At 49.1% G+C, this 9968-nt stretch overlaps 1 long non-coding RNA gene across 1 annotated transcript in view; it reads right to left on the bottom strand.

Annotated features, from left to right (window-relative positions):
- The window catches only part of LOC112409636 (uncharacterized), a 217657-nt gene that overhangs the window by 169439 nt on the left and 38250 nt on the right, over positions 1–9968 (bottom strand). Inside the window, exon 3 of the long non-coding RNA XR_003005188.1 lies at positions 3026–3681. This is a non-coding gene — a long non-coding RNA (uncharacterized LOC112409636). The remainder of the gene's footprint in view (positions 1–3025; positions 3682–9968) is intronic.

Genomic DNA, 9968 nt, shown 5'->3' with positions numbered 1-9968 from the left:
CCCCTTTTCCTCTTTTGTGGTTTTTTTTTTTTTTTTTTTTTTTCTAAATAAAAGAAGCCAGTTCCTTTGGTACCAGGAGCGAAAAAGAGGGAGGGGGCCAAGAAATGAAAGACTCGGAGAGTGTTACACATAACAGTGGGCGTATTTTATGGAAAGCAGCCGACAATCAGTGTTTGCAGACGCCTTTTATTTTATATTATTTCCTCATCTGTTCAGCTTTCTTGGGCGGGAGCCAGAAAGTTAATATTCTCAGTCAAAGTCGGCCTTTTATCTGTCAGGTTCAAAATGAAACCAAGTCGCTGGGGTTTTAAAGCATCTCAGCCAAAAGGCAAACACACCTTCTCAGCAGCTCTGGCCCAGGGGCTTTTGATGATGGGTCGCTGTGGTTCCTTAACCACGACACAGGTCGCCCCTGGGAGCCTGGCCCGGCTGTGCCTTTTGACATCATCAACACACAAGCAGACAGTGTCCGGGTGGCCTCATCAGATCATGCTGGAGCCGAAGGCAGTTTGGCCGGTTTGGAGGCAGGTGGGAGGAAAGCTTGGGAGGTGGGCGGTTAATCCCTGCCTGAATCCTGCTTGGGGGTCCTGAAAGGAGCCTCAAGGAGCAGTGGTCTGAACAAAACTGTGGTGCTTTTAAAAGAGGCCTCCAAATTCTGCAACAGTCCCCCCAGGACAGGGTGGAGCCTCACGCCCTCCCCTTGAGGGTGGGCTGGCTTTCATGACTCACGTCTAACAAAGAGTTCGAAAAGTAACCAAAAGTGATGCTGATGCTTGGTGATTTCCAAGGCTAGAGGATAAAAGGCCATACACCTTCCACCTGGCTCTCTCTTGAAGGACAGCCACCTTGGGTACCCTGAGCGGCCACGGAAGAGACCCAGCTGTCCCGAAGTCGTCATGCTGGAGGGACCATGTGGAGAGACCACACAGAAAGAGCAGGAGCCCGGCTGTGCCAGCCCCCAGCTGTTGGAATCTTCCCAACCCAAGCAGCAGACATCTGAGAGAAGAAGCCTTCAAGACGTCCCCTCCTCCAGCCATCTGACTGCAGCGGCTGGAGAGGCTGCCTCGCCAAGCCCAGTCACCCCAGAACCACGAGGGGTAATGATAAAATGGCTGCTGCTGTGTTACCCCATTAAGTTTGGGGTGGTTTGTTACACAGTGATAGATAACCAGTACCTTGGACCTCTGTCTTCTGATTTTGTCTCCTCCAAAGCAAAATCGTGGAAAAATTTTGCTGTACAATCCTCCCTTGACAGGACAGCCCGAACGAATGGGCTGCTGACCTCAGGTCAAAATTCCTGAATTCCAGTTCTGACTCTTCCTGACATAACACCTTGGTCCACTCACTCAACCCTTCCGGACCTCAGTTTCCATATCTATAAAATGGGGGTGATAGTTAAGGCTGGCTTCACAGAGATGTTAGAAAGGTCAAATGAAATGGTGGATGTAACTCTTAGATTTCCCAACACCCTGAGACACGAGATCTATAAATAACAGGTTTCTCCACATCACAAGTATATGGCCAGAAGATCTATACAACCTGAAGCAAGTGTAACATAGATGCAACTCTAAGAGGAAAGGGGCCCATTGTAAAATACAAGAACCATTCAGAAGCTCCTTCTTACTTTTAGGCTCGATCATAGGTTACGTGGGGGCAACCAATGAAGCCATCCAGCCATGGAGATTAATTTCATTCTGGGAAGTCCATGGCTTTGTGGCCCTCTCCATTACACCCCAATCAAAGTGAGGGCCTCAGCTGTCAATTTGGGGCCTCCCCTCAGTTTGGAGGCCACTTAAAATGCAGTAGGGTGTCCCTGGGGCTAGAATTCCAGAAGCCCCCCTGTATCGATTACACACCACGCAGTACCCCATTTAGCTGGACTCAACGGCCTATTTGAGGATCAGCTGAAATTGAAAATCGGCTCTGTGGGTGGAGATGGGGAACGACAATTTTACCTCGTGCTACACGGCCCCGCACTTAGCTTGGACCCAGAATTCTGCTTGCCTTTCTGAGTGTTCCGCCTTCCTCTCCAACCCTTTGGCTAACTTCTGGGGGCCTCTCCCTTCCTTACAATATGGCCGCTGCTAATAAAAGTGTAAATGCTGCAAGGCACTTATTACAGGAATATTATCTTTATATTACCCCAGCATTACCAGGCCGTGTGCAGGGGCTGGGGAGTTGGGAGAACCTCTTTGGTGCTGTCAGTAATCAGAGGCAGGCAGTTTAGTTTAATGATAATGACTTACACTTACATAGCTGCCCTCATCCCAGAGGACCCTGGAGCACTTTACAAATACACTCTCATTCTGAGCCTTTCTAACAAACCTGAGACGCAGCAATGCTTATAAATAATATATATTCTGAGTGCTTCTATATGCTGCAAATGTATGATATAAATATGTATAAGTGTAACAAATATGATTTTTGCATGTTACATTTATAATCTTAAAAAAAAAAAAAGGTGACCCATCACGGGTGTGCAGGCACAAAACCGACTCACAGGGTGCAAAATCCAATAAATATCGATACTGCACAACCATTTACAACAGGTACCAGCCCAGGCTTTTAAAAGCTAAGGAAATCATTCAGGGTACATTCACTGGGTTCCTCTTTCACTGGGAAGATCATTCTCAGGTCAGGTTTATTCAACCAGTTCCAGCTCTGGGTGTGGCAAACACACATTTGGATAGTCCTAGATGCCCACCAGGGCTGGCTCTGAAGCCTTGATGCTGATGCTGTGTGATTATGAACAAAGCACAAACCTTCTCTGGGCCTCAGCTGAATCCTTAATATAATTGGATACAAGGCTGTCTCATAGATCATGGTACTGCTCCCAAACCTTCAGGCCCTTGCTATTTGAAAATTATACATGTATGCCCTTTGCCATGTGAATCTGCACGTTGGAGTAGGCAAAGTTTCCTTTCCCACCCCATGGATTTGGGGTTTGGCCTGTTTTCTGATTGTTAGTATTATGTAACAAACAGCCCCCAAACTTATTAATGTAAAACAACAACAATTTTCTTACCTTCATGGATTCAGTGGGTGACGAATTTGGTTACGGCACAGTGGGGATAGCTTGTCTCTGCTCCTTGATATCTAGAACCTCAGTTGGAAAGACTAGAGGGCTAGGAGTGAGTCAATGGCTGGAGGCTGGGGTCGCTGGAAACTTTGTTCTCTCACACGTGTAGAGCCTAGGCTTCCTCACAACATGGCGGCCTCAGCACAGTCAGACATCTTACATGGCAGCTCAGGGCTCCAAGAGCAAGTGATCCAGTGACAAGGTGAAGGCTGCATCGCCTTTTATGACCCAGTCTTGAAAATCAATGTCACTTCCATGGGCCTCTGTTGTCAAAGTAGTCACAAACCCATCTGGACTCAAGGTAAGGGGAATTAGACTCCGCCTATTGATGGGAGACATGTTAAAGTCACAGTTGTAGGGGAGAGTGTGGGATGGGATATATTGTTTGGCCATTTAGATGAATTTTCCACACACTTAGTGCCTCGCCATCATGTACAATTTTACCATTCCTGTGGGTCAGGAGCTAGAGCACAGCTTGGCTAGGTCCTCTGCTGAATCTTGTAAGGCTGCAGTCAGGGGTGTCGGCCAGATTGCCTTCCTATCTGGGGTTTGGGATCCTCTTCCAAGCTCATGTGGTTGTTGGCAGAATTCAGTCTCCTCATCTGTGAAGGGATCATGCCAAACATGATAAGAATTAATGGTACAAATAGGGGAAGTTGCTTGGGATACCAAAAAGATCTACACAAGTGGTTCTTATTATTCTCCAACTAGATGGTAGAATTCCCAAGGTCAGGGACACTGTGTTATATTCATTTTGGATGCACCATGGGACCTAGAACAGAACTAAGCACATGGCTGCGTGTCAAGGAAGGCTGGCTGGATGCATTGAAGGATGGATAGATGGACGAGGGATGAAGACTTCAGTTCCAAGGAAATTCTGAGAGCCTACCAAGGAATAGGAGGGGGAAGACAGCCAGCATGTCTCTGTGCTATCACAGGCATGAAAGCCGGCCATTAGAATGAAATATAACAAACTTATTTTGTCTCCTTCCTCTTGAAGAGGGTCTGAATGCCTCTGGGGAAAGGTGCAGTATCGTGGTAACAGCAGGGCCTTTGAAGTCAGACAGATTAGAGTTTGCACCCTGGTTCATCCCTTTTCGAGTTGAGTGACCTTGGGCAAGTTATGGAACCTCTGAGCCTTCAGGTTTCTCAGTGGTGAAATGAGGGTTGTGGAAGGATAGAGACAAGGTATGTGAGATGGCTCACAGGGTCCATGTGGATGCCTGTTGAGCAGCAGCTGGTATTGTGAGGGGCATGAAGGTATAGGGTGTTCAAGCTCAGGCTCCAGAAGCTGCATTGCCTGGTTCAAAGCCTGGCTGCACCAATTCCTGGCTGTGTGACCTCAGGCAAGTTACATAACCTCTCTGGTCCTCTTTTCCTTGCATGTAAAATGAGGATAATAATTTTATAGCCTTCACAGAATAGCTGTCAAGAATAGTAAGATAGGGCTTCCCTGGTGGCGCAGTGGTTGAGAGTCCACCTGCCGATGCAGGGGACACGGGTTCGTGCCCCGGTCTGGGAAGATCCCACATGCCGCGGAGCGGCTGGGCCCGTGAGCCATGGCCGCTGAGCCTGCGTGTCCGGAGCCTGTGCTCCGCAGCGGGAGAGGCCACAACAGTGAGAGGCCCGCGTACCGCCAAAAAAAAAAAAAAAAAAGAAAAAGAAAAAAGAATAGTAAGATAATAAAGTGTTTAGAATAGCACATAGCCGGTGGCAAGTACTCAATGAATATTAGCTGTTGATGATTTGCTACATCATCTGCTTTTCTTCCTCTTCTTCTTCCTCCTCCTTCTTCTTCTCCTTTTCCTTCTCACTGTGCATTAGTGGGCTCCTTCCTGTTAGCCATCCGAATTCCATGCTGCCTGTATTGCAACAGCCCCTGAGTTGCCTCAGAACCTCCTCGATTCAGTTCAACAGACATTTAGCCTCTGCTCAGCCGCTCGAGCCAGAAACCAAGGAACCGGAGCTGACATCTTCCTCTCCTTCACCCCTCACTTCCACACCACCACCAAGTCCCATCAGCGCTCCCTCCAGAGTGTGTCTAGAACCTGCCCACAGCTCTCCACCTCCATGATACCACCCAGTCCCAGCCACCATCATCTCACCAGGACTTAGCCATTGTCCCTAACTGTTCTCACTCTTGCCTCTACGATCTGCTCTCCACATAGCAGCCAGAGCAGTCATTGTCATTGTCGCTCCCCTACTTAAACCTTCCCGATGGCTTCCTGCTTCACTAGGCAGAAAACCCAAACTCCTTAGCACAGCCCTCAGGGCTCTGCATCCAGCTCCTTCTATCCTTGCCCTCGCTCCTTAACAAGCCAAGCCCCTTCCTGCCTCGGGCCCTTTGCATCTGCTGTTCCTTTGGCTCGAAATGACCTCCACACCCTCCACCCCTAGAAAACTCCTCATCCTTCATTCTTCCACTAAATGTAGCATCTGGAGAGAGCACCACCTCACCATCCCCCATCTAAATTAGGTCCCTTTGTATCTTCTTTGACAGCCTGTTCTGTTCCAAAGTGTGGTAACACCACAATTTGTAGTCAAATATTTGTGTGTTTATGGACTTCTGATCCGCCCCCCTCCGTGAGATTCTCAATTCTATAAGGCCAGGGAGGAGGGCATTCCTAGCCTGACATATAATTGGCCCTCAAGAAATATTTATTGAATGAATGAAAGCATTTACAATTTCCTAGGTCCTTTCTGAATAGCTACATCTAATACTCAGCAATTCCTACTGAGAAACGGGCTCAGAGAGGCAGAGAGAAATTTGGCCATGGTCGCCCAGCTGGTCAGTGGTGGAACCTTCAGGGACAGCCTCAGCCTAGGCCAAGAGCACACCCCTCCCAGAGCAACCCACACTCAGTGACTGTCTGACATGGGGTATAAAGGTCTAGCCATCTTACTTCAGCTCATTGCATCACTGGCGGGCCATCCAAGCTCCTGAGCTCCCCCTGGGACCATTAAGGCTGTCCCCAGGCATGGATCACAACTCAACTTCTCTTCCTGCCCTCTCCCGCTTCCTCCCCCACCCTCCCATCCCCACCATAGGTACTGATCTCAAGGGCATTCCCTAGTAGAATGTAAATTGGTACAGCCACTATGTAGAACAGTATGGAGGTTCCTTAAAAAACTAAAAATAGAGCTACCATATGACCCTGCAGTCCCACTTCTGGGCATATATCTGGAGAAAAACATGGTCCAAAAGGATACATGCACCCCAATGTTCATTGAAGCGCTGTTAACAATAGCCATGACATGGAAGCAACCCAAATGTCCATCGACAGAGGAATGGATGAAGAAGATGTGGTATATATATATGCAACGGACTATTACTCAGCCATAAAAAGGAACAAAACTGTGTCATTTGCAGCAACATGGATGGACCTAGAGACTGTCATACTGAGTGAAGTAAGTCAGACAGAGAAAAGATAGCTATCATATGATACTGCTCATATGTGGAATCTAAAAAAAACGGGGGGTACAAATGAACTTATTTACAAAACAGAAGTAGAGTCACAGATGTAGAAAACAAACTTATGGTTACCCGGGGGAAGGGTGGGGATAAGGGATAGTTAGGGAGCTTGGGATTGACATGTACACACTGCTATATTTAAGATGGATAACCAACAAGGACCCACTACTGTGTAGCACAGAGAACTCTGCTCAGTGTTATGTGGCAGCCTAGATGGGAGGGGAGTTTGGGGGAGAATGGATGTTAATGGATGTTAATGGGCTATACCCCAATATAAAATAGAAAGTTTTTTTAAAAAACGGGCATTCCCTAGTAGACATTCCACTTGTTAAACTCCATCTCAGAGTCAGCTTTGTGGGACATCCAACCTGTGACATTCAGTCTCCAGACCTTCCTATCACTTACTTGGCTTTTGCACATAGTTAATGCACTTTTACCAAGGACACCGCCCAGCCCATCCCTTTTTTTCCTTCCTTGGAGCAGAACTCATTCCCGAGTCCGGGTTCTCCAACTTGAGTGTGTTGAAGGACTTGTTAAAACACAGATTGCTGGGCCTCACACCCAGAATTTCTGATTCACTGGGTCTGGGGTGGAGGCTAGGGATGTGCATTTCTGACAAGTTCCGGGTGATGCTGAGGCTGCTGCCTGGGGACTGTGTGGTGAGAACCGCTGGTATAGGGAAGCGAGAAGTAGAAATTGTGATGGTCTCATCTTCATTCTGGTCTCTGTAGTCCCTTGCCAAGGTAGCCCCACAAAGTTCCCTTCCAACTGAGAACTTATATTTAAGGATGCTTGAATCTTTAAGAAGAAGTCTGGCCTGAGTGGACCCTTGGGCAGGGCGGCCAGGAGACTGAACACACGTAAGTTGCCCTTTCCCCAAGTTTCCATGCAGCCAGAACCCTGACTTCTATTTCTGTTTTGCATTCAATTCCCTTCCATCCCAGCCCCCAGCCCTCCTGAGCCCCACTTGCTCAGAAAGCCATCTCTCCAGGCACGTGTGCACCAGACACTCCGGGCAAAGCCACTGACTGTTCTAATCTACACTCCGCGTCCCTTAAGCTGGAAGTCTCCAGAAGAGTAACAAGGTGGGCAGAGGCTCAGGAAACTAACTGAAGAACGACTCCTCTGCGAGGCGTTAGTACCTTGCAAAGAAGTGAATCTACTGGCGTTTTTTTTAGAGTTTAATAAAAATATATATGCATCATGAGAAAATCACAGCAATAATTCCTTGTACCTTTGTTCCAAGAAGCCCAAAGCACTCCCCATATATTATCATATTCATTATCCTATTTTCTTCACGTCTCTCATTAATATTTTTCTGAGGTGATATATTAATATGAAATTCTAAGTCACATTAAGGAGACCACGAGCCCAACTCATTCTCCTCGCCCCGACTCCACCTTTCTCTTCTCCCCTTTCCATCCACCATCCTCACTGCCCCTCTCCTTCTCCCACCCAGGAGACGGTAATTCGGAAGCTGGTTAGCAGCTGATGGGGGCAGTTAGAAGACTGGAGGAGGGCGGGCATCAAAGTGCTGCTTTGCCAGTGGGCTGCTCTCCCAGGCCCCCTCCCCAGGACCACTTGATCAGACCAGGACTCCCGTGCCCCTTGGGGAAGAAGCTGCCTTGCAGCCCAACTCCCCCTAATGGGTGTTAAACCTACTCCCTTGCCTTGCATGCAAGAGGGAAAGAATCAGGCTCATTACAGATATTATCATGCAGCACTTCATATCTCAAAGAGCTTTATAATCGCTAATTAGTTATTGCCAGAGAATATGGAAATGGCACCTTGCTGGAATCCCGCAGACTGGAGGCCAGACTTCCGCAGCACTGCCTGGCCTGGCTGGGCCTGCCCGGGGTCTCAGGAAATGGGGCCGACTCCAGGGCAGAAGGCACTAGGCTTTTAGTCCTGGCCAGTGTGCTTCTGCATGGATGCTCCCGGGGTCATCAGACTGCATTCTGTCTGCTCAGGAAGAACCCAGAGATCGGCTACTGCTTCAGGTGGTAAAAGAAAACATGCAGCTGAAAATTAAAACAGCAGTCTGAGCCAGCAGAGGTCATGAAGCACATGCCCTTCCCACTGTGCTGAGTTCAATTCCCGATCTGATGACTGGAATGGGCCTGGGGTTCACACCCAGCCTATGCCTGCGTGCACAGCAATGGTGAGCTCGCTCCAGAAGCCTCCTGAAGATCTCAAGGGCACACAGGTGTTCAGATGAGGGTCGGAAGTGCCCCGTTCCTATTCTTTTTAGCTAAGGAATTGCAACCACAGGGCTTGAATTGGACCACAAGCGCCTCTCCCCCTCCTACCCTGGCCTGTATCTACTCCATCCTGTCTAACTCTGCTTTCAAACACAATTCTTGGGGCTTCCCTGGTGGCGCAGTGGTTGAGAGTCCGCCTGCCGGTGCAGGGGACACGGGTTGGTGCCCCGGTCCGGGAAGATCCCACATGCCGCGGAGCGGCTGGGCCCGTGAGCCATGGCCGCTGAGCCTGCGCGTCCGGAGCCTGTGCTCCGCAACGGGAGAGGCCACAACAGTGAGAGGCCCGCGTACCGCAAGAAAACAAAAAACAATTCTTGAAGAAGGTTAAGATCTACGGTCTGCAGCCCCCTCCAGAGAAAGGAGGGATGAGGAGAAGCCTCATTCACCCGGGATAACCTCAATCTCATTTGAATTTCAATATAAATCCACTCAGAAGCTGTAGTCAGCAGGGGCCTCGAGGAGGCGGGCCTTGACCAGGCTGACTCAGCCTTCTTGGAGGGAAACTGTCTTGGATGAGAGGGGAGGATGGGTGCTGGGAGCACTTTTCTCTAAGACTCCATCCCTCATCCTTCCTGTAAATGGGGGTGGGGAGGCACTGCCTGAAAGAAAACTCTGAGTGGGGGGCAGCAAATCTTTCCTTCTAGGAAATCTTGCCCACACAGGTCAGATCGGGATGGGACAAAGAGTCGGGAAGCGCTCTGGTTTCCAGAAATTCTGCTGGGCCCCGGGCATGGGAAGCTCCAGGGTCACTCCAGCTCCCAGGGTGTGTTGAGAAATCTGAAACACGGATGTCCCCAGCTTTCCTCTCTTCCTGGCCATGGGACACACAGAGGCCACTCGGTGGCCTTATCATTATATTGACACTTCCCCTAATAACTCCAGTGTGTGTGCCAGAGCAGAGCGACGATGAAGGGATGGAGACGCATGTCTGCTGGGATTAGGCCTCGGTCTCTGCCTTCTGGAAGCATGTGTCTACAATACCCAAGACTGCATCCGAGAGAGGTGTTTTGCCACTTGCTGGTGGGTTCCCTATCAGGAGCTGTCTGTTCTTAGCACATAACTGTGCTGTGAAAGAGATTGATGTGCCCCTGGACCTAATTTCTCAGCACACCAGCGGGAGAGGAGGCGCCTCGCCCTTGTCTGCACTGCAGATGGC

The sequence above is a fragment of the Neophocaena asiaeorientalis genome, unplaced genomic scaffold, assembly GCF_003031525.2.
Source record: "Neophocaena asiaeorientalis asiaeorientalis breed wild unplaced genomic scaffold, Neophocaena_asiaeorientalis_V1.1 scaffold312, whole genome shotgun sequence".
Classification (NCBI taxonomy): Eukaryota; Metazoa; Chordata; class Mammalia; order Artiodactyla; family Phocoenidae; genus Neophocaena; species Neophocaena asiaeorientalis.
This window is presented reverse-complemented; position numbering and strand designations above follow the sequence as displayed.